The 25,152-nt window shown below is 40.9% G+C and overlaps 1 pseudogene; it reads left to right on the top strand.

Annotated features, from left to right (window-relative positions):
* Positions 1 to 22,679, top strand: part of LOC137633907 (eggshell protein 1-like) — a 47,333-nt pseudogene extending 24,654 nt beyond the window's left edge.
* The last annotated feature ends 2,473 nt before the right edge of the window (positions 22,680 to 25,152 follow it).

Below are 25,152 nucleotides of genomic sequence, written 5' to 3'. Positions count from 1 at the left end.
CTTCTCTTCCTCACTGGGCTATTTTCCCTGTAGGAACCATTGGGCTTATAGCATCCTTCTCTTCCTCACTGGGCTATTTTCCCTGTAGGAACCATTAGGCTTAAAGAATCCTTCTCTTCCTCACTGGGCTATTTTCCCTGTAGGAACCATTGGGCTTATAGCATCCTTCTCTTCCTCACTGGGCTATTTTCCCTGTAGGAACCATTAGGCTTAAAGAATCCTTCTCTTCCTCACTGGGCTATTTTCCCTGTAGGAACCATTGGGCTTATAGCATCCTTCTCTTCCTCACTGGGCTATTTTCCCTGTAGGAACCATTGGGCTTATAGCATCCTTCTCTTCCTCACTGGGCTATTTTCCCTGTAGGAACCATTGGGCTTATAGCATCCTTCTCTTCCTCACTGGGCTATTTTCCCTGTAGGAACCATTAGGCTTAAAGAATCCTTCTCTTCCTCACTGGGCTATTTTCCCTGTAGGAACCATTAGGCTTAAAGAATCCTTCTCTTCCTCACTGGGCTATTTTCCCTGTAGGAACCATTGGGCTTATAGCATCCTTCTCTTCCTCACTGGGCTATTTTCCCTGTAGGAACCATTGGGCTTATAGCATCCTTCTCCTCACTGGGCTATTTTCCCTGTAGGAACCATTAGGCTTAAAGAATCCTTCTCTTCCTCACTGGGCTATTTTCCCTGTAGGAACCATTAGGCTTAAAGAATCCTTCTCTTCCTCACTGGGCTATTTTCCCTGTAGGAACCATTAGGCTTAAAGAATCCTTCTCTTCCTCACTGGGCTATTTTCCCTGTAGGAACCATTGGGCTTATAGCATCCTTCTCTTCCTCACTGGGCTATTTTCCCTGTAGGAACCATTAGGCTTAAAGAATCCTTCTCTTCCTCACTGGGCTATTTTCCCTGTAGGAACCATTAGGCTTAAAGAATCCTTCTCTTCCTCACTGGGCTATTTTCCCTGTAGGAACCATTGGGCTTATAGCATCCTTCTCTTCCTCACTGGGCTATTTTCCCTGTAGGAACCATTAGGCTTAAAGAATCCTTCTCTTCCTCACTGGGCTATTTTCCCTGTAGGAACCATTAGGCTTAAAGAATCCTTCTCTTCCTCACTGGGCTATTTTCCCTGTAGGAACCATTGGGCTTATAGCATCCTTCTCTTCCTCACTGGGCTATTTTCCCTGTAGGAACCATTAGGCTTAAAGAATCCTTCTCTTCCTCACTGGGCTATTTTCCCTGTAGGAACCATTAGGCTTAAAGAATCCTTCTCTTCCTCACTGGGCTATTTTCCCTGTAGGAACCATTGGGCTTATAGCATCCTTCTCTTCCTCACTGGGCTATTTTCCCTGTAGGAACCATTAGGCTTAAAGAATCCTTCTCTTCCTCACTGGGCTATTTTCCCTGTAGGAACCATTAGGCTTAAAGAATCCTTCTCTTCCTCACTGGGCTATTTTCCCTGTAGGAACCATTGGGCTTATAGCATCCTTCTCTTCCTCACTGGGCTATTTTCCCTGTAGGAACCATTAGGCTTAAAGAATCCTTCTCTTCCTCACTGGGCTATTTTCCCTGTAGGAACCATTGGGCTTATAGCATCCTTCTCTTCCTCACTGGGCTTATAGAATCCTTCTCTTCCTCACTGGGCTATTTTCCCTGTTGGAACCCTGGTGCTTATGGCATCCTTCTCCTCACTGGGCTATTTTCCCTGTAGGAACAATCCTTCTCTTCCTCACTGGGCTATTTTCCCTGTAGGAACCCTGGTGCTTATAGCATCCTTCTCCTCACTGGGCTATTTTCCCTGTAGGAACCATTAGGCTTAAAGAATCCTTCTCTTCCTCACTGGGCTATTTTCCCTGTAGGAACCATTGGGCTTATAGCATCCTTCTCTTCCTCACTGGGCTATTTTCCCTGTAGGAACCATTAGGCTTAAAGAATCCTTCTCTTCCTCACTGGGCTATTTTCCCTGTAGGAACCATTGGGCTTATAGCATCCTTCTCTTCCTCACTGGGCTATTTTCCCTGTAGGAACCATTAGGCTTAAAGAATCCTTCTCTTCCTCACTGGGCTATTTTCCCTGTAGGAACCATTAGGCTTAAAGAATCCTTCTCTTCCTCACTGGGCTATTTTCCCTGTAGGAACCATTGGGCTTATAGCATCCTTCTCTTCCTCACTGGGCTTATAGAATCCTTCTCTTCCTCACTGGGCTATTTTCCCTGTTGGAACCCTGGTGCTTATGGCATCCTTCTCCTCACTGGGCTATTTTCCCTGTAGGAACAATCCTTCTCTTCCTCACTGGGCTATTTTCCCTGTAGGAACCCTGGTGCTTATAGCATCCTCCTCACTGGGCTATTTTCCCTGTAGGAACCATTAGGCTTAAAGAATCCTTCTCTTCCTCACTGGGCTATTTTCCCTGTAGGAACCATTGGGCTTATAGCATCCTTCTCTTCCTCACTGGGCTTATAGAATCCTTCTCTTCCTCACTGGGCTATTTTCCCTGTAGGAACCCTGGTGCTTATAGCATCCTTCTCCTCACTGGGCTATTTTCCCTGTAGGAACCATTAGGCTTAAAGAATCCTTCTCTTCCTCACTGGGCTATTTTCCCTGTAGGAACCATTAGGCTTAAAGAATCCTTCTCTTCCTCACTGGGCTATTTTCCCTGTAGGAACCATTAGGCTTAAAGAATCCTTCTCTTCCTCACTGGGCTATTTTCCCTGTAGGAACCATTGGGCTTATAGCATCCTTCTCTTCCTCACTGGGCTATTTTCCCTGTAGGAACCATTAGGCTTAAAGAATCCTTCTCTTCCTCACTGGGCTATTTTCCCTGTAGGAACCATTGGGCTTATAGCATCCTTCTCTTCCTCACTGGGCTATTTTCCCTGTAGGAACCATTAGGCTTAAAGAATCCTTCTCTTCCTCACTGGGCTATTTTCCCTGTAGGAACCATTGGGCTTATAGCATCCTTCTCTTCCTCACTGGGCTTATAGAATCCTTCTCTTCCTCACTGGGCTATTTTCCCTGTTGGAACCCTGGTGCTTATGGCATCCTTCTCCTCACTGGGCTATTTTCCCTGTAGGAACCATTGGGCTTATAGCATCCTTCTCTTCCTCACTGGGCTATTTTCCCTGTAGGAACCATTAGGCTTAAAGAATCCTTCTCTTCCTCACTGGGCTATTTTCCCTGTAGGAACCATTAGGCTTAAAGAATCCTTCTCTTCCTCACTGGGCTATTTTCCCTGTAGGAACCATTAGGCTTAAAGAATCCTTCTCTTCCTCACTGGGCTATTTTCCCTGTAGGAACCATTAGGCTTAAAGAATCCTTCTCTTCCTCACTGGGCTATTTTCCCTGTAGGAACCATTAGGCTTAAAGAATCCTTCTCTTCCTCACTGGGCTATTTTCCCTGTAGGAACCATTAGGCTTAAAGAATCCTTCTCTTCCTCACTGGGCTATTTTCCCTGTAGGAACCATTAGGCTTAAAGAATCCTTCTCTTCCTCACTGGGCTATTTTCCCTGAAGGAACCCTGGTGCTTATAGCATCCTTCTCCTCACTGGGCTATTTTCCCTGTAGGAACCATTAGGCTTAAAGAATCCTTCTCTTCCTCACTGGGCTATTTTCCCTGTAGGAACCATTAGGCTTAAAGAATCCTTCTCTTCCTCACTGGGCTATTTTCCCTGTAGGAACCATTAGGCTTAAAGAATCCTTCTCTTCCTCACTGGGCTATTTTCCCTGTAGGAACCATTGGGCTTATAGCATCCTTCTCTTCCTCACTGGGCTATTTTCCCTGTAGGAACCATTAGGCTTAAAGAATCCTTCTCTTCCTCACTGGGCTATTTTCCCTGTAGGAACCATTGGGCTTATAGCATCCTTCTCTTCCTCACTGGGCTATTTTCCCTGTAGGAACCATTAGGCTTAAAGAATCCTTCTCTTCCTCACTGGGCTATTTTCCCTGTAGGAACCATTAGGCTTAAAGAATCCTTCTCTTCCTCACTGGGCTATTTTCCCTGTAGGAACCATTGGGCTTATAGCATCCTTCTCTTCCTCACTGGGCTTATAGAATCCTTCTCTTCCTCACTGGGCTATTTTCCTGTTGGAACCCTGGTGCTTATGGCATCCTTCTCCTCACTGGGCTATTTTCCCTGTAGGAACAATCCTTCTCTTCCTCACTGGGCTATTTTCCCTGTAGGAACCCTGGTGCTTATAGCATCCTTCTCCTCACTGGGCTATTTTCCCTGTAGGAACCATTAGGCTTAAAGAATCCTTCTCTTCCTCACTGGGCTATTTTCCCTGTAGGAACCATTAGGCTTAAAGAATCCTTCTCTTCCTCACTGGGCTATTTTCCCTGTAGGAACCATTGGGCTTATAGCATCCTTCTCCTCACTGGGCTATTTTCCCTGTAGGAACCATTAGGCTTAAAGAATCCTTCTCTTCCTCACTGGGCTATTTTCCCTGTAGGAACCATTGGGCTTATAGCATCCTTCTCTTCCTCACTGGGCTATTTTCCCTGTAGGAACCATTAGGCTTAAAGAATCCTTCTCTTCCTCACTGGGCTATTTTCCCTGTAGGAACCATTGGGCTTATAGCATCCTTCTCCTCACTGGGCTATTTTCCCTGTAGGAACCATTAGGCTTAAAGAATCCTTCTCTTCCTCACTGGGCTATTTTCCCTGTAGGAACCATTGGGCTTATAGCATCCTTCTCTTCCTCACTGGGCTATTTTCCCTGTAGGAACCATTAGGCTTAAAGAATCCTTCTCTTCCTCACTGGGCTATTTTCCCTGTAGGAACCATTGGGCTTATAGCATCCTTCTCTTCCTCACTGGGCTATTTTCCCTGTAGGAACCATTAGGCTTAAAGAATCCTTCTCTTCCTCACTGGGCTATTTTCCCTGTAGGAACCATTGGGCTTATAGCATCCTTCTCTTCCTCACTGGGCTATTTTCCCTGTAGGAACCCTGGTGCTTATAGCATCCTTCTCCTCACTGGGCTATTTTCCCTGTAGGAACCATTAGGCTTAAAGAATCCTTCTCTTCCTCACTGGGCTATTTTCCCTGTAGGAACCATTAGGCTTAAAGAATCCTTCTCTTCCTCACTGGGCTATTTTCCCTGTAGGAACCATTGGGCTTAAAGAATCCTTCTCTTCCTCACTGGGCTATTTTCCCTGTAGGAACCATTGGGCTTATAGCATCCTTCTCTTCCTCACTGGGCTATTTTCCCTGTAGGAACCCTGGTGCTTATAGCATCCTTCTCCTCACTGGGCTATTTTCCCTGTAGGAACCATTAGGCTTAAAGAATCCTTCTCTTCCTCACTGGGCTATTTTCCCTGTAGGAACCATTAGGCTTAAAGAATCCTTCTCTTCCTCACTGGGCTATTTTCCCTGTAGGAACCATTGGGCTTATAGCATCCTTCTCTTCCTCACTGGGCTATTTTCCCTGTAGGAACCCTGGTGCTTATAGCATCCTTCTCCTCACTGGGCTATTTTCCCTGTAGGAACCATTAGGCTTAAAGAATCCTTCTCTTCCTCACTGGGCTATTTTCCCTGTAGGAACCATTAGGCTTAAAGAATCCTTCTCTTCCTCACTGGGCTATTTTCCCTGTAGGAACCATTAGGCTTAAAGAATCCTTCTCTTCCTCACTGGGCTATTTTCCCTGTAGGAACCATTGGGCTTATAGCATCCTTCTCTTCCTCACTGGGCTATTTTCCCTGTAGGAACCATTAGGCTTAAAGAATCCTTCTCTTCCTCACTGGGCTATTTTCCCTGTAGGAACCATTGGGCTTATAGCATCCTTCTCTTCCTCACTGGGCTATTTTCCCTGTAGGAACCATTAGGCTTAAAGAATCCTTCTCTTCCTCACTGGGCTATTTTCCCTGTAGGAACCATTGGGCTTATAGCATCCTTCTCTTCCTCACTGGGCTATTTTCCCTGTAGGAACCCTGGTGCTTATAGCATCCTTCTCCTCACTGGGCTATTTTCCCTGTAGGAACCATTAGGCTTAAAGAATCCTTCTCTTCCTCACTGGGCTATTTTCCCTGTAGGAACCATTAGGCTTAAAGAATCCTTCTCTTCCTCACTGGGCTATTTTCCCTGTAGGAACCATTAGGCTTAAAGAATCCTTCTCTTCCTCACTGGGCTATTTTCCCTGTAGGAACCATTGGGCTTATAGCATCCTTCTCTTCCTCACTGGGCTATTTTCCCTGTAGGAACCATTAGGCTTAAAGAATCCTTCTCTTCCTCACTGGGCTATTTTCCCTGTAGGAACCATTGGGCTTATAGCATCCTTCTCCTCACTGGGCTATTTTCCCTGTAGGAACCATTAGGCTTAAAGAATCCTTCTCTTCCTCACTGGGCTATTTTCCCTGTAGGAACCATTGGGCTTATAGCATCCTTCTCTTCCTCACTGGGCTTATAGAATCCTTCTCTTCCTCACTGGGCTATTTTCCCTGTTGGAACCCTGGTGCTTATGGCATCCTTCTCCTCACTGGGCTATTTTCCCTGTAGGAACCATTGGGCTTATAGCATCCTTCTCTTCCTCACTGGGCTATTTTCCCTGTAGGAACCATTAGGCTTAAAGAATCCTTCTCTTCCTCACTGGGCTATTTTCCCTGTAGGAACCATTAGGCTTAAAGAATCCTTCTCTTCCTCACTGGGCTATTTTCCCTGTAGGAACCATTAGGCTTAAAGAATCCTTCTCTTCCTCACTGGGCTATTTTCCCTGTAGGAACCATTAGGCTTAAAGAATCCTTCTCTTCCTCACTGGGCTATTTTCCCTGTAGGAACCATTGGGCTTATAGCATCCTTCTCTTCCTCACTGGGCTATTTTCCCTGTAGGAACCATTAGGCTTAAAGAATCCTTCTCTTCCTCACTGGGCTATTTTCCCTGTAGGAACCATTGGGCTTAAAGAATCCTTCTCTTCCTCACTGGGCTATTTTCCCTGTAGGAACCATTAGGCTTAAAGAATCCTTCTCTTCCTCACTGGGCTATTTTCCCTGTAGGAACCATTAGGCTTAAAGAATCCTTCTCTTCCTCACTGGGCTATTTTCCCTGTAGGAACCATTAGGCTTAAAGAATCCTTCTCTTCCTCACTGGGCTATTTTCCCTGTAGGAACCATTGGGCTTATAGCATCCTTCTCTTCCTCACTGGGCTATTTTCCCTGTAGGAACCATTAGGCTTAAAGAATCCTTCTCTTCCTCACTGGGCTATTTTCCCTGTAGGAACCATTGGGCTTATAGCATCCTTCTCTTCCTCACTGGGCTATTTTCCCTGTAGGAACCATTAGGCTTAAAGAATCCTTCTCTTCCTCACTGGGCTATTTTCCCTGTAGGAACCATTAGGCTTAAAGAATCCTTCTCTTCCTCACTGGGCTATTTTCCCTGTAGGAACCATTGGGCTTATAGCATCCTTCTCTTCCTCACTGGGCTTATAGAATCCTTCTCTTCCTCACTGGGCTATTTTCCCTGTTGGAACCCTGGTGCTTATGGCATCCTTCTCCTCACTGGGCTATTTTCCCTGTAGGAACAATCCTTCTCTTCCTCACTGGGCTATTTTCCCTGTAGGAACCCTGGTGCTTATAGCATCCTTCTCCTCACTGGGCTATTTTCCCTGTAGGAACCATTAGGCTTAAAGAATCCTTCTCTTCCTCACTGGGCTATTTTCCCTGTAGGAACCATTAGGCTTAAAGAATCCTTCTCTTCCTCACTGGGCTATTTTCCCTGTAGGAACCATTGGGCTTAAAGAATCCTTCTCTTCCTCACTGGGCTATTTTCCCTGTAGGAACCATTGGGCTTATAGCATCCTTCTCTTCCTCACTGGGCTTATAGAATCCTTCTCTTCCTCACTGGGCTATTTTCCCTGTTGGAACCATTAGGCTTAAAGAATCCTTCTCTTCCTCACTGGGCTATTTTCCCTGTAGGAACCATTAGGCTTAAAGAATCCTTCTCTTCCTCACTGGGCTATTTTCCCTGTAGGAACCATTGGGCTTATAGCATCCTTCTCTTCCTCACTGGGCTTATAGAATCCTTCTCTTCCTCACTGGGCTATTTTCCCTGTAGGAACCCTGGTGCTTATAGCATCCTTCTCCTCACTGGGCTATTTTCCCTGTAGGAACCATTAGGCTTAAAGAATCCTTCTCTTCCTCACTGGGCTATTTTCCCTGTAGGAACCATTAGGCTTAAAGAATCCTTCTCTTCCTCACTGGGCTATTTTCCCTGTAGGAACCATTAGGCTTAAAGAATCCTTCTCTTCCTCACTGGGCTATTTTCCCTGTAGGAACCATTGGGCTTATAGCATCCTTCTCTTCCTCACTGGGCTATTTTCCCTGTAGGAACCATTAGGCTTAAAGAATCCTTCTCTTCCTCACTGGGCTATTTTCCCTGTAGGAACCATTAGGCTTAAAGAATCCTTCTCTTCCTCACTGGGCTATTTTCCCTGTAGGAACCATTGGGCTTATAGCATCCTTCTCTTCCTCACTGGGCTTATAGAATCCTTCTCTTCCTCACTGGGCTATTTTCCCTGTTGGAACCCTGGTGCTTATGGCATCCTTCTCCTCACTGGGCTATTTTCCCTGTAGGAACAATCCTTCTCTTCCTCACTGGGCTATTTTCCCTGAAGGAACCCTGGTGCTTATAGCATCCTTCTCCTCACTGGGCTATTTTCCCTGTAGGAACCATTAGGCTTAAAGAATCCTTCTCTTCCTCACTGGGCTATTTTCCCTGTAGGAACCATTAGGCTTAAAGAATCCTTCTCTTCCTCACTGGGCTATTTTCCCTGTAGGAACCATTAGGCTTAAAGAATCCTTCTCTTCCTCACTGGGCTATTTTCCCTGTAGGAACCATTGGGCTTATAGCATCCTTCTCTTCCTCACTGGGCTATTTTCCCTGTAGGAACCATTAGGCTTAAAGAATCCTTCTCTTCCTCACTGGGCTATTTTCCCTGTAGGAACCATTGGGCTTATAGCATCCTTCTCTTCCTCACTGGGCTATTTTCCCTGTAGGAACCATTAGGCTTAAAGAATCCTTCTCTTCCTCACTGGGCTATTTTCCCTGTAGGAACCATTGGGCTTATAGCATCCTTCTCTTCCTCACTGGGCTTATAGAATCCTTCTCTTCCTCACTGGGCTATTTTCCCTGTTGGAACCCTGGTGCTTATGGCATCCTTCTCCTCACTGGGCTATTTTCCCTGTAGGAACAATCCTTCTCTTCCTCACTGGGCTATTTTCCCTGTAGGAACCCTGGTGCTTATAGCATCCTTCTCCTCACTGGGCTATTTTCCCTGTAGGAACAATCCTTCTCTTCCTCACTGGGCTATTTTCCCTGTAGGAACCCTGGTGCTTATAGCATCCTTCTCCTCACTGGGCTATTTTCCCTGTAGGAACAATCCTTCTCTTCCTCACTGGGCTATTTTCCCTGTAGGAACCATTAGGCTTAAAGAATCCTTCTCTTCCTCACTGGGCTATTTTCCCTGTAGGAACCATTGGGCTTATAGCATCCTTCTCTTCCTCACTGGGCTATTTTCCCTGTAGGAACCATTAGGCTTAAAGAATCCTTCTCTTCCTCACTGGGCTATTTTCCCTGTAGGAACCATTAGGCTTAAAGAATCCTTCTCTTCCTCACTGGGCTATTTTCCCTGTAGGAACCATTGGGCTTATAGCATCCTTCTCTTCCTCACTGGGCTATTTTCCCTGTAGGAACCATTAGGCTTAAAGAATCCTTCTCTTCCTCACTGGGCTATTTTCCCTGTAGGAACCATTGGGCTTATAGCATCCTTCTCTTCCTCACTGGGCTATTTTCCCTGTAGGAACCATTAGGCTTAAAGAATCCTTCTCTTCCTCACTGGGCTATTTTCCCTGTAGGAACCATTAGGCTTAAAGAATCCTTCTCTTCCTCACTGGGCTATTTTCCCTGTAGGAACCATTGGGCTTATAGCATCCTTCTCTTCCTCACTGGGCTTATAGAATCCTTCTCTTCCTCACTGGGCTATTTTCCCTGTAGGAACCCTGGTGCTTATAGCATCCTTCTCCTCACTGGGCTATTTTCCCTGTAGGAACCATTAGGCTTAAAGAATCCTTCTCTTCCTCACTGGGCTATTTTCCCTGTAGGAACCATTGGGCTTATAGCATCCTTCTCTTCCTCACTGGGCTATTTTCCCTGTAGGAACCATTGGGCTTATAGCATCCTTCTCTTCCTCACTGGGCTATTTTCCCTGTAGGAACCCTGGTGCTTATAGCATCCTTCTCCTCACTGGGCTATTTTCCCTGTAGGAACCATTAGGCTTAAAGAATCCTTCTCTTCCTCACTGGGCTATTTTCCCTGTAGGAACCATTAGGCTTAAAGAATCCTTCTCTTCCTCACTGGGCTATTTTCCCTGTAGGAACCATTAGGCTTAAAGAATCCTTCTCTTCCTCACTGGGCTATTTTCCCTGTAGGAACCATTAGGCTTAAAGAATCCTTCTCTTCCTCACTGGGCTATTTTCCCTGTAGGAACCATTAGGCTTAAAGAATCCTTCTCTTCCTCACTGGGCTATTTTCCCTGTAGGAACCATTAGGCTTAAAGAATCCTTCTCTTCCTCACTGGGCTATTTTCCCTGTAGGAACCATTAGGCTTAAAGAATCCTTCTCTTCCTCACTGGGCTATTTTCCCTGTAGGAACCATTAGGCTTAAAGAATCCTTCTCTTCCTCACTGGGCTATTTTCCCTGTAGGAACCATTGGGCTTATAGCATCCTTCTCTTCCTCACTGGGCTATTTTCCCTGTAGGAACCATTAGGCTTAAAGAATCCTTCTCTTCCTCACTGGGCTATTTTCCCTGTAGGAACCATTAGGCTTAAAGAATCCTTCTCTTCCTCACTGGGCTATTTTCCCTGTAGGAACCATTAGGCTTAAAGAATCCTTCTCTTCCTCACTGGGCTATTTTCCCTGTAGGAACCATTAGGCTTAAAGAATCCTTCTCTTCCTCACTGGGCTATTTTCCCTGTAGGAACCATTAGGCTTAAAGAATCCTTCTCTTCCTCACTGGGCTATTTTCCCTGTAGGAACCATTAGGCTTAAAGAATCCTTCTCTTCCTCACTGGGCTATTTTCCCTGTAGGAACCATTGGGCTTATAGCATCCTTCTCTTCCTCACTGGGCTATTTTCCCTGTAGGAACCATTAGGCTTAAAGAATCCTTCTCTTCCTCACTGGGCTATTTTCCCTGTAGGAACCATTAGGCTTAAAGAATCCTTCTCTTCCTCACTGGGCTATTTTCCCTGTAGGAACCATTAGGCTTAAAGAATCCTTCTCTTCCTCACTGGGCTATTTTCCCTGTAGGAACCATTAGGCTTAAAGAATCCTTCTCTTCCTCACTGGGCTATTTTCCCTGTAGGAACCATTAGGCTTAAAGAATCCTTCTCTTCCTCACTGGGCTATTTTCCCTGTAGGAACCATTAGGCTTAAAGAATCCTTCTCTTCCTCACTGGGCTATTTTCCCTGTAGGAACCATTAGGCTTAAAGAATCCTTCTCTTCCTCACTGGGCTATTTTCCCTGTAGGAACCATTGGGCTTATAGCATCCTTCTCTTCCTCACTGGGCTATTTTCCCTGTAGGAACCATTAGGCTTAAAGAATCCTTCTCTTCCTCACTGGGCTATTTTCCCTGTAGGAACCATTAGGCTTAAAGAATCCTTCTCTTCCTCACTGGGCTATTTTCCCTGTAGGAACCATTAGGCTTAAAGAATCCTTCTCTTCCTCACTGGGCTATTTTCCCTGTAGGAACCATTAGGCTTAAAGAATCCTTCTCTTCCTCACTGGGCTATTTTCCCTGTAGGAACCATTAGGCTTAAAGAATCCTTCTCTTCCTCACTGGGCTATTTTCCCTGTAGGAACCATTAGGCTTAAAGAATCCTTCTCTTCCTCACTGGGCTATTTTCCCTGTAGGAACCATTAGGCTTAAAGAATCCTTCTCTTCCTCACTGGGCTATTTTCCCTGTAGGAACCATTAGGCTTAAAGAATCCTTCTCTTCCTCACTGGGCTATTTTCCCTGTAGGAACCATTAGGCTTAAAGAATCCTTCTCTTCCTCACTGGGCTATTTTCCCTGTAGGAACCATTAGGCTTAAAGAATCCTTCTCTTCCTCACTGGGCTATTTTCCCTGTAGGAACCATTAGGCTTAAAGAATCCTTCTCTTCCTCACTGGGCTATTTTCCCTGTAGGAACCATTGGGCTTATAGCATCCTTCTCTTCCTCACTGGGCTATTTTCCCTGTAGGAACCATTAGGCTTAAAGAATCCTTCTCTTCCTCACTGGGCTATTTTCCCTGTAGGAACCATTGGGCTTATAGCATCCTTCTCTTCCTCACTGGGCTATTTTCCCTGTAGGAACCATTAGGCTTAAAGAATCCTTCTCTTCCTCACTGGGCTATTTTCCCTGTAGGAACCATTGGGCTTATAGCATCCTTCTCTTCCTCACTGGGCTATTTTCCCTGTAGGAACCATTAGGCTTAAAGAATCCTTCTCTTCCTCACTGGGCTATTTTCCCTGTAGGAACCATTAGGCTTAAAGAATCCTTCTCTTCCTCACTGGGCTATTTTCCCTGTAGGAACCATTGGGCTTATAGCATCCTTCTCTTCCTCACTGGGCTTATAGAATCCTTCTCTTCCTCACTGGGCTATTTTCCCTGTAGGAACCCTGGTGCTTATAGCATCCTTCTCCTCACTGGGCTATTTTCCCTGTAGGAACCATTAGGCTTAAAGAATCCTTCTCTTCCTCACTGGGCTATTTTCCCTGTAGGAACCATTGGGCTTATAGCATCCTTCTCTTCCTCACTGGGCTATTTTCCCTGTAGGAACCATTGGGCTTATAGCATCCTTCTCTTCCTCACTGGGCTATTTTCCCTGTAGGAACCCTGGTGCTTATAGCATCCTTCTCCTCACTGGGCTATTTTCCCTGTAGGAACCATTAGGCTTAAAGAATCCTTCTCTTCCTCACTGGGCTATTTTCCCTGTAGGAACCATTAGGCTTAAAGAATCCTTCTCTTCCTCACTGGGCTATTTTCCCTGTAGGAACCATTAGGCTTAAAGAATCCTTCTCTTCCTCACTGGGCTATTTTCCCTGTAGGAACCATTAGGCTTAAAGAATCCTTCTCTTCCTCACTGGGCTATTTTCCCTGTAGGAACCATTGGGCTTATAGCATCCTTCTCTTCCTCACTGGGCTTATAGAATCCTTCTCTTCCTCACTGGGCTATTTTCCCTGTTGGAACCCTGGTGCTTATGGCATCCTTCTCCTCACTGGGCTATTTTCCCTGTAGGAACCATTGGGCTTATAGCATCCTTCTCTTCCTCACTGGGCTATTTTCCCTGTAGGAACCATTAGGCTTAAAGAATCCTTCTCTTCCTCACTGGGCTATTTTCCCTGTAGGAACCATTAGGCTTAAAGAATCCTTCTCTTCCTCACTGGGCTATTTTCCCTGTAGGAACCATTGGGCTTATAGCATCCTTCTCTTCCTCACTGGGCTATTTTCCCTGTAGGAACCCTGGTGCTTATAGCATCCTTCTCCTCACTGGGCTATTTTCCCTGTAGGAACCATTGGGCTTATAGCATCCTTCTCTTCCTCACTGGGCTATTTTCCCTGTAGGAACCATTAGGCTTAAAGAATCCTTCTCTTCCTCACTGGGCTATTTTCCCTGTAGGAACCATTAGGCTTAAAGAATCCTTCTCTTCCTCACTGGGCTATTTTCCCTGTAGGAACCATTGGGCTTATAGCATCCTTCTCTTCCTCACTGGGCTATTTTCCCTGTAGGAACCATTAGGCTTAAAGAATCCTTCTCTTCCTCACTGGGCTATTTTCCCTGTAGGAACCATTAGGCTTAAAGAATCCTTCTCTTCCTCACTGGGCTATTTTCCCTGTAGGAACCATTGGGCTTATAGCATCCTTCTCTTCCTCACTGGGCTATTTTCCCTGTAGGAACCCTGGTGCTTATAGCATCCTTCTCCTCACTGGGCTATTTTCCCTGTAGGAACAATCCTTCTCTTCCTCACTGGGCTATTTTCCCTGTAGGAACCCTGGTGCTTATAGCATCCTTCTCCTCACTGGGCTATTTTCCCTGTAGGAACAATCCTGGTCTTCCTCACTGGGCTATTTTCCCTGTAGAAACAATCCTGCTCTTCCTCACTGGGCTGTTTTCCCTGTTGGAACCCCTGGTCTTATATAACCCTGCTCTTCCAACTAGGGTTGCAGCTTGGCTAGTAATAATAGATGAATTTAATTTACATAATAATAATAATAATGACAAAATTCCTACAGGATTATTAATGCAGCCAAAAACATCCTTCAGCCATCTGTCATATCCTTCACATGTAGCCATCACTCAATCAGTCATCCGTTGCACGCCCCTGGAATGATAAAAAGCACAGGGCGTGACCATCGCCAGGATCTTTGGGGTATGAAGGACTGATCTCGGGGTATGAAGGACGTCTTTCCACTTAGATGAAGGATACCGGGGCGCATTGAATTCCTTTTTAGAATAGTGTCCTTATGTGGCGTGTCTTCGAGCATTGTCTCCGGTAATTTGTGTCTTTTTAGAGAGAGAGAGAGAGAGAGAGAGAGAGAGAGAGAGAGAGAGAGAGAGAGAGAGAGAGAGAGAGAGAGAGAGAAAGTTAATTTATAATCAATCTAGAATTGTCATACTTAAATAGATGAGAGAGAGAGAGAGAGAGAGAGAGAGAGAGAGAGAGAGAGAGAGAGATTATGCATCCCTAGAGATTGCAAAAGAAGCAGGGGAAGGAAGAGAAGGCGATGGATTGACGAGCTGAGATAATTTGCCGACATGGACTGGCATAGAGAGACCATAAAATGAGACTAGAAGGACTTGTCTGAGGCCTTTGTCCAGCAGTGGACTAGTTACAGCTGATGATATATCCTTTCTGAGTGGGGATACCTTGACGTGGCCAAAGGGTTCGTGTATCGCCATGATCAGCAAAGCTGTACTAGTCAGGGCCAGCCATAATAGGTTACTTTGCTGTGAGCAATCAGACGAAAATCTCCCACCATCACCAATCCGCACTGGTCAAAGTAGTGATGAAAATGTCCAAATCACAGACATTATTAAGAATATATCTGAGGTCTTTGTCCTGCGGTGGATTAGAAACGGGTGCATTTATTGTTGATGTATATGTGTATATATACACACATCCCAAAAAATTCTGTATTTAACACAAGATACCCCTTAATAATGTATATCTTTGTTGTATATCTATATACACATCCCAAAAAATTCTGTATTTAACACAAGATACCCCTTAATAATGTATATCTTTGGTGTATAAGAAATTCAGTATTTAACACAAGATACCCTTAATAATGTATATCTTTATTGTATAAAAAATTCCGTATTTAACACAAGATACCCCTTACTGAAAAATTCTGTATTTAACACAATGTACTCCTTAGTAATGAATATCTTTGTTGTATAAAAAATTCAGTATTTAACACAAGATACCCCTTAATGACAAATTCTGTATTTAACACAAGATACCCCTTAATAACAAATTCTGTATTTAACACAAGATATCCCTTAATAATGAATATCTTTGTTGTATAAAAAATTCAGTATTTAACACAAGATACCCCTTAATGAAAAATTCTATTTTTAACACAAGATACCCCTTGATAACCAATCATCTACCACAACAAACTGTACTAAGAAATAAACCACTATTTAAAACACTTAAAAAACCACCTAACGTTAAATAAACCACCTCTAAAAATACCCTCAGCAAGAATATATACAACCATTGCACTATCTCATTAGCGCCTGCGCAGATAAATCACCCTGTCTCGTTGTCCAGAGTCCTTGGCGGTATCTAGGCTATAATCTGGAGTCCTTGCTCGGGCGCTCAGTATTTATTGAAGGCACACTGTCCCCAGATTCCTTTTTCCGAAATGGATTGGCGCGTGTGGATTGCATTTTAAGTAGGAGATTTTTAGGGAGTAGGTTGGACTGGGCACTAGCCGCGTGTTGCGATACTACCGCTAGAGTTATTGGGTCTTTTGACTGGCTAGACAGTACTGCATTGAGTCTTTTGGCCAGACAGTACTGGATTGAGTCCTTTAGCCAGACAGTACTAGATTGGGTCCTTTGACTGGCTAGACAATAGTACACTGGGTCCTTTGACTGGCTAGACAATACTGCATTGGATCCTTTAACTGGCTAGACAGTACTGGATTAGGTCCTTTGACTGGCTAGACAGTACTGGATTAAGTCCTTTGGCCAGACAGTACTGGATTAGGTCCTTTGACTGGCTAGACAGTACTGGATTAAGTCCTTTGGCCAGACAGTACTGGATTGGGTCCTTTGACTGGCTAGACAGTACTGGATTGGGTCCTTTGACTGGCTAAATAGTACTGCACTGGGTCCTTTGACTGGCCAGACAGTACTGCATTGGATCCTTTGACTGGCTAGACAGTAGTACACTGGGTCCTTTGACTGGCTAGACAGTACTGCTTCTGGGTCCTTTGACTGGCTAGACAACACTGCATTGAGTCCTTTAGCCAGACAATACTAGATTGGGTCCTTTGACTGGCTAAACAGTACTGCAATGAGTCATCCTTTGACTGGCTAGACAGTACTGCATTAAGTCCTTTGGCCAGACAGTACTGGATTAGGTCCTTTGACTAGCTAGACAGCACTGCATTGGATCCCTCTCTCTGGTTACGGCTCATCATCCCTGTGCCTACACATACATCAAATCGCCTGACCTATTCTTAACATATTCTCTTCTCTCCTCGTACATCTGACAACATTGAGATTACCAAGCAATTCTTCTTTGCTCAAGGGGTTAGCTACTGCACTGATACTGTTCAGTGGCTGCTTTCCTCTAAAGGGTAAGGGTAGAAGAAACTCTTTTAGCTATGGTAAGCAGCTCTTCTAGGAGAGGGACACTCCAAAATCAAACCATTGTTCTCTAGTCTTGGATAGTGCCATAGCCTCTATACCATGGTCTTCCACTGTCTTGGGATAGAGTTCTCTTTCTTGAGGGTACACTCGGGCTCACTATTTCTACCTTGTTTCTCTTTCTCTTGCTTTTTTAAATTATTATAGTTTACATATGAAAGATCTGTTTTCCCTGTTGGAGCCCTTGGGCTTATAGCATCCTGCTTTTCCAACTAGGGTTGAAGCTTAGCTAGTAATGATGCTGATAATAATAATAATTTGATATTGGTAACACTAAATACCTCCGCCGAAGAAGTTGGGAGGAGTTTATGTTGACAAGTGGAAGTGATTCAATTTTGAAACTCTAGGCTCAAAGGTCAAGGTCAAGCAAAAGGTCGATCGAATTAACCCAAACCCCAAAGTTCGCACAATGTTCTCACACAGACTTCAAATACATCTACAGCCTAAATTGATTCTGGTAAAGGCAAGCTGGTTTCGAGAGATAATCTGCGGTGACGGAGGTCTGCACTCGGAGGGCTTTTATTGTTGGAAAAGGATTGCGGTGGCCGATGTGGTAACATCCCTGACTGGTGAACGCCGACTGGTGTTCTAGTCCCTCTCAGACTCGTTAGTTCCTTTGGTCGCTGCAACCTCACCATCCTTGTGAGCTTAGGATGAGGGGGGAGGTTTAGGGGAGCCTATAGATCTATCTGCTGTGTCATCAGCAGCCATTGCCTGGCCCTCCTTGGGCCTAGCTTGGGTGGAGAGGGGGCTTGGGTGCTGATGATATGTTAAGTCTCTAGGGCATTGTCCCGCTTGCTAGGGGAATAGTAGTAAGGCTTGCGGTTTCACTCTTAAATCTTTATTCAGTAACTCAAAGGAGAGAGAGAGAGAGAGAGAGAGAGAGAGAGAGAGAGAGAGAGAGAGAGAGAGAGAGAAAAAAACTCTCACTCATAATTATCTTAGAACAGATTGGCTCTCTCTCTCTCTCTCTCTCTCTCTCTCTCTCTCTCTCTCTCTCTCTCTCTCTCTCTCTCTCTCTCTCTCTCATAATCATCTTAGAACAGTCTCTCTCTCTCTCTCTCTCTCTCTCTCTCTCATCTACTTAAGTATGACAATTCTGGATTGATTATAAATTAACTCTCTCTCTCTCTCTCTCTCTCTCTCTCTCTCTCTCTCTCTCTCTCTCTCTCAAAAGACACAAATTACCGGAGACAATGCTCGAAGACACGCCACATAAGGACACTATCCTAAAAAGGAATTCAATGCGCCCCGGTATCCTTCATCTAAGTGGAAAGACGTCCTTCATACCCCGAGATCAGTCCTTCATACCCCCAAGATCCTGCCGATGGTCACGCCCTGTGCTTTTTATCATTCCAGGGGCGTGCAACGGATGACTGATTGAGTGATGGCTACATGTGAAGGATATGACAGATGGCTGAAGGATGTTCTGGCTACATTAATAATCCTGTAGGAATTTTGTCATTATCATTATTATTATGTAAATTAAATTCATCTTTTATTACTAGCCAAGCTACAACCCTAGTTGGAAGAGCAGGGTTCTATAAGACCAAGGGTTCCAACAGGGAAAACAGCCCAGTGAGGAAGAGAAGGATTGTTCCTACAGGGAAAATAGCCCAGTGAGATGAAGGATGCTATAAGCACCAGGGTTCCTACAGGGAAAATAGTCCAGTGAGGAAGAGAAGGATTGTTCCTACAGGGAAAATAGCCCAGTGAGATGAAGGATTCTATAAGCCCAATGGTTCCAACAGGGAAAATAGCCCAGTGAGGAAGACCAGGATTGTTCCTACAGGGAAAATAGCCCAGTGAGGAGAAGGATGCTATAAGCCCAATGGTTCCGACAGGGAAAATAGCCCAGTGAGGAAGAGAAGGATTCTATAAGCCCAAGGGTTCCAACAGGGAAAAATAGCCCAGTGAGGAGAAGGATACTATAAGCCCAATGGTTCCAACAGGGAAAATAGCCCATTGAGGAAGAGAAGGATTCTTCAAGCCCAAGGGTTCCTACATGGAAAATAGACGAGTGAGGAAAGGAAATAAGGAAAGAAGTGTGTGCCTGAGTGCACCCTAAAGCAAGAGAACTCTTAACCCAAGACAGTGAAAGACCGTGGTACAGAGGCTATGGCATTACCCAAGACTAGAGAACAATGGTTTGATTTTGCAGTGTCCTTCTCCTAGAAGAGCTGCTTACCATAGCTAAAGTCTCTCGTCTACCCTTACCAAGAGGAAAGTGGCCAATGAACAAAACAGTGTCGTAGTTAACCCCTTGGGTGAAAAAGAATTGTTTGGTAATCTCAGTGTTGTCAGGTGTGTAAAGAAAGTGGAGAATTTGTAAAGAATAGGCCAGAATATCTGTTGTATGTATCTATTTCGCTTTATATATATATATATATATATATATATATATATATATATATATATATTCATATATATAAATATATAATATATATATTATATATATATATATAATATATATATAAAATATATATATATATATATATATATATATATTTATATATATATATACATATATAATATATATATATATATATATATATATATATATATATATATATATATTTTATACATATATATATATATATATATATATATATATATATATATATATATATATATATATATATATATATATATATATATTTATATATAAATATATTATATTATATATTTATATATATGAATATATATATATATATATATATATATATATATATATATATATATAATATATATATATATATATATATATATATATATATATATATATATATATATTTAAATATATATATATATATATATATATATGTATATATATATATATATATATATATATATATATATATATATTCTGTATCTATTAATTCATAATAGTTCTGTAACTATTTCTAATTTCATTATATAAACTTAATTTTTTTTAATATTTCATTAAAAATATTTACAATCTCCATTTTAATTTAATATAAGCAAATATATTATACATTCCATTCAAGTTTCATAAAAATCAGTAAAAAATAACTTTTTAATTAAACAAATTATATAAAAACATAAAAATTACAAACAAATAAATGCTTATTTTTATGCAATTTCATTGTAACCTTATCAACAAATGTAATTATATTTTTTTTACAAATCTATGAAAGGTATTTAAGTATTATTTAAGTATGTATCAATCTAAATTAAAAAATTCCATGTCTCAACACTGTTTTTTTTCCCAATAAAAGGATCAATTCCATGTCACAACACTGTTTTTTTTTCCCAAGGATCCTTTGTAAGCAAATTATCATTGGAAATTCCGGTAATCGAACGATGTAAAACAATCACATCCTGACGACTATCGTACCGAAAGAATGAAGAATTATCGTGCGCGACTGAATGGTCGAACAAACTTCTGTAATGTCAGTTATTTTAATTACAGGTCGTTTCGTTATGCTCTTGTTGCGAAAAGAAACCCATTATATATAAAAAAAGATAATAAGAAACCCCTTTTGTTATAAACTACCTCTGTTCTCTATAACAAAGAACAGGAAATGTTATAAAGAGAGAAAGAGTATTCTTTTCACCGCGCTACTTGTGCCTATGAATCGAATTACAGTTCGTTTCGTTATGCTCTTGTTGCGAAAAGAAACCCATTATATAAAAAAAAAGATAATAAGAAACCCCTTTTGTTATAAACTACCTCTGTTCTCTATAACAAAGAACAGGAAATGTTATAAAGAGAGAAAGAGTGAGAGAGAATTCTTTCCACCGCACAACTTGTGCCTATGAATCGAGCGATTAGAAAACTGATAAAAATTGTCTCTCCTTTTAAATTGCGTACAGTTTTCCATGTAACGATGTTATGCAAAACATCGTATGAACTTCAGGTCAAACTTTAACGGAAAACCAATTTGGAAAAACTTCGCAAATATAAAAAAAATAGATGTAAAATAGTCTAGTCTCATCTCCATTACTGACTCAGAGAGATAAATTCTTTTACATAAGTCTATTTAAAAGACTAAAAAAAGGCTCCACGATCCTCAAATACATTAAAAAAAGGCTAGATATAAAAAAGGCTAAGTAGAAAAAGCCACCAAGACCTTAACGGAAATCCAATTTGGAAAAACTTCCCAAATATAAAAAAAAATCGATTTAAAATAGTCTAGTCTCATCTCCATTACTGACTCAGAGAGATAAATTCTTTTACATAAATCTATTTAAAAAGGCTTAAAAAAGGCTCCACGATCCTCAAATACATTAAAAAAAAGGCTAGATAAAAAAAAAGGCTAAGTAGAAAAAGCCACCAAGACCTTAACGGAAATTCAATTTGGAAAAACTTCCCAAATATAAAAAAAAAATCGATGTAAAATAGTCTAGTTTGATCTCCATTACTGACTCAGAGAGATAAATTCTTTTACATAAGTCTATTTAAAAGACTAAAAAATGGCTCCATGATCCTCAAATACATTAAAAAAAGGCTAGATATAAAAAAGGCTAAGTAGAAAAAGCCACCACAGGACCTTTTTATGGGAAAACTTCGCAAATATATAAAAAAAAATCGATTTAAAATAGTCTAGTCTGAGATCCATTACTGACTCAGAGAGATAAATTCTTTTACATAAAGACCATTTAAACTTAAAAAAAAGGCTCCACGATCCCCAAATACATTAAAAAAAGGCTAGATAAAAAAAAGGCTAAGTAGAAAAAGCCACCAAGACCTTAAAGGAAATTCAATTTGGAAAAACTTCCCAAATATAAAAAAAATCGATTTAAAATAGTCTAGTCTCATCTCCATTACTGACTCAGAGAGATAAATTCTTTTACATAAATCTATTTAAAAGGCTTAAAAAAGGCTCCTCGATCCTCAAATACATTTAAAAAAAGGCTAGATAAAAAAAAGGCTAAGTAGAAAAAGCCACCAAGACCTTAACGGAAATTCAATTTGGAAAAACTTCCCAAATATAAAAAAAAATCGATGTAAAATAGTCTAGTCTCATCTCCATTACTGACTCAGAGAGATAAATTCTTTTACATAAGTCTATTTAAAAGGCTTAAAAATGGCTCCACGATCCTCAAATACATTAAAAAAGATAGATAAAAAAAAGGCTAAGTAGAAAAAGCCACCACAGGACCTTTTTATGGGAAAACTTCGCAAATATATAAAAAATTGATGTAAAATAGTCTAGTCTGAGATCCATTACTGACTCAGAGAGATAAATTCTTTTACATAAAGTCTATTTAAACTTAAAAAAATGGCTCCACGATCCTCAAATACATTAAAAAAAAAAGGCTAGATAAAAAAAAGGCTAAGTAGAAAAAGCCACCACAGGACCTTTTTATGGGAAAACTTCGCAAATATATAAAAAAATCGATTTAAAATAGTCTAGTCTCATCTCCATTACTGACTCAGAGAGATAAATTCTTTTACATAAGTCTATTTAAAAGGCTTAAAAAATGGCTCCACGATCCTCAAATACATTAAAAAAAAGGCTAGATAAAAAAAAGGCTTAGAAAAAGCCACCACAGGACCTTTTGTTCATCTCATCAGGAGAGAGGCACGAGGTTTGAAAGTGTTTAACCAGACAGACGCCATTATTGGTAATATCAACATTAGTGCTATTGAGCGGTTGGTGAATTCGAAGTCTCTTCAAGCCCATCGGAAGGACTGCGAAGGACTGCGAAGGACACTTAATCCCCTTATGAGGGCATCCTCGAACACTTTTACACCTGGTAGAGGCATCAGGGCCACTGTTCGGGGAATGGATCAGTGTTAGGGGATATAAAAAAGGAAAAAACACAATCTTCCATCTGGGAAAGACAGACATCGGCCTATAGTTATAATCCCGGGCCAAGCTATATAAACTATAACTCATCCTAGCCTATTTTATATCCTTCCCTGATCTTTGAGCTATATAGAGGAGATATATTGATATATAATCTATATATGGTATTAATTTCACTTGGGTCTATAAAGTACAGAAGATATTATGATGTAAAATTATAATTTTATATCCTCCCTTGAGCTTTGAGCTATATAGAGGAGATATATTGATATATAATCTATATATGGTATTAATTTCACTTGGGTCTATAAAGTACAAAGGATATTATGATATAAAATTATAAATTTTATATCCTTCCTTGAGCTTTGGGGTATATAGAGGAGATATATTGATATATAATCTATATATGGTATTAATTTCACTTGGGTCTATAAAGTACAAAGGATATTATGATATAAAATTATAAATTTTATATCCTTCCTTGAGCTTTGAGTTATATAGAGGAGATATATTGAAATATAATCTATATATGGTATTGATTTCACTTGGGTCTATAAAGTACAGAGGATATTATGATATAAAATTATAAATTTCATATAGCCAGTTGACTAAATCTCACGATTCAAGATAATTATGTATATGTCCCTACCATTTTTTAAATCTTGGAAAATAATCTTAATAAAAAGTCTATAATTAGATATAAAATAAATATACAATCATAATTAATATGATTCTACTTCTTACAAGATAAATATAGACAAATAATGAAGTCTATTTAAACATAGTGGAGCCATATGACTAAATCTCACGGACTTGAAAAACCGTAAGACGATACCCATATCTCTCCGTGAAGAAATAAAGTCTTCTAATGAAAAAAAAAAAAAAAAAGAAACAGAAATCCATCAACGGAATTAATTTGTCTAGTCCAAACGCTGCCCCGGATAAAGGAAGGGGGAAAAATGTACTAACGAAGCCTTTTTTGTATTAGATTACCGGACAGTGTCAGCCATCTTTATCCGGACAGGATATAGCCATCTGCCAGTTCGTTTAAATCAATTCCTTTTTTTACAGCCATTAAAACCAGATTTGTCCTTAATCTTCTATACGGTTGAGTGTAAGCAAATAGAATCTTCTTATATACATCGTAAAATAGAAGAAATACATTTTAAATCTTATAATAATAAATAGTTTTATTTAAAAGCTAACTGGCAACTGTTGCAACTGATTGTCAACAGGGGGAAGAAGTGATCAGACTAGCCCACGTGTTTTTTCTTTTTTTTTTTTTTACTTTTTTATTATTTTTCCGTCCTTCCAAGGGCTTCACACAATTGACAAGGGATATATTAAGCTTCCCTCATAAGGGGATCTGGTTAACAGGGGCAGTTGCTTCCTCAGGAGGGGGAAATGAGTTAAAAGACAAAAAGGAAATTAAAAAAAAAAATATCAGGAAATATGGGGCGAAATCGAGATGACTAAGAGTAGACACATACAACTTCTGTTTTCTTTATCTACTTTTCCTATATTTTCTTATATAAAACAACCGTTTAGTTGTCTTTAAAGGAAGAAAATGTTTAAAGACAGCTTTTGTCTTTATGAAAACGTGAAAAGAAAATACTTATGAGTAATTATAATATAAGAAAATGCAAGAAAAGTAAGGTAAATCGACATGACTTAGACTCATGGAACTTCTGTTTTTTTAATCTACTTTTCTTATATTTTCTTAAATAAAACAACCGTATAGTTGTCTTTAAAGGAAGAAAATGTATAAAGACAGCTTTTGTCTTTATGAAAACGTGAAAAGAAAATAGTTATGAGTAATTATAATATAAGAAAATGCGAGAAAAGTAAGGTAAATCGACATGACTAAACTCATGGAACTTCTGTTTTCTTAATCTACTTTTCTTATATTTTCTTATATAAAACAACCGTATAGTTGTCTTTAAAGGAAGACAATGTATAAAGACAGCTTTTGTCTTTATAAAAACGTGAAAAGAAAATAGTTATAAGTAATTATAATATAAGAAAAATGCAAGAAAAGTAAGGTTATGTACCAAGGTGGTTTAAACTACTCCACAGATGCAAGGTAGAGAGAGAGAGAGAGAGAGAGAGAGAGAGAGAGACTCTCCCTCATCTCTCCCTCCCTCTCTCTCTCTCTCACTATCTCACAACACAGTCCACCCTTGTCAGACAGCGTAATAAATAAAGGCTAATTTAATCGTAGCTAGACCAAAGTACTTAATCTTTGTCTAAATAAAATAAGGTGTTTTCATGATAATACGTGGCCGACCTCTCTCTCTCTCTCTCTCTCTCTCTCTCTCTCTCTCTCTCTCTCTCTTTAATACCCAAGTTGAAAAGACTTGATTATCATATTCAAAGTGTATACATACATTCTCTCTCTCTCTCTCTCTCTCTCTCTCTCTCTCTCTCTCTCTCTCTCTCTCTCTGGTGGATATACGAGGTGCCT

The sequence above is a fragment of the Palaemon carinicauda genome, chromosome 43 (genome assembly GCF_036898095.1).
Source record: "Palaemon carinicauda isolate YSFRI2023 chromosome 43, ASM3689809v2, whole genome shotgun sequence".
NCBI classification, from domain to species: Eukaryota; Metazoa; Arthropoda; class Malacostraca; order Decapoda; family Palaemonidae; genus Palaemon; species Palaemon carinicauda.
The sequence above is the reverse complement of the archived record's forward strand: the minus strand, read 5'-3'. Positions and strand labels throughout refer to the sequence as shown.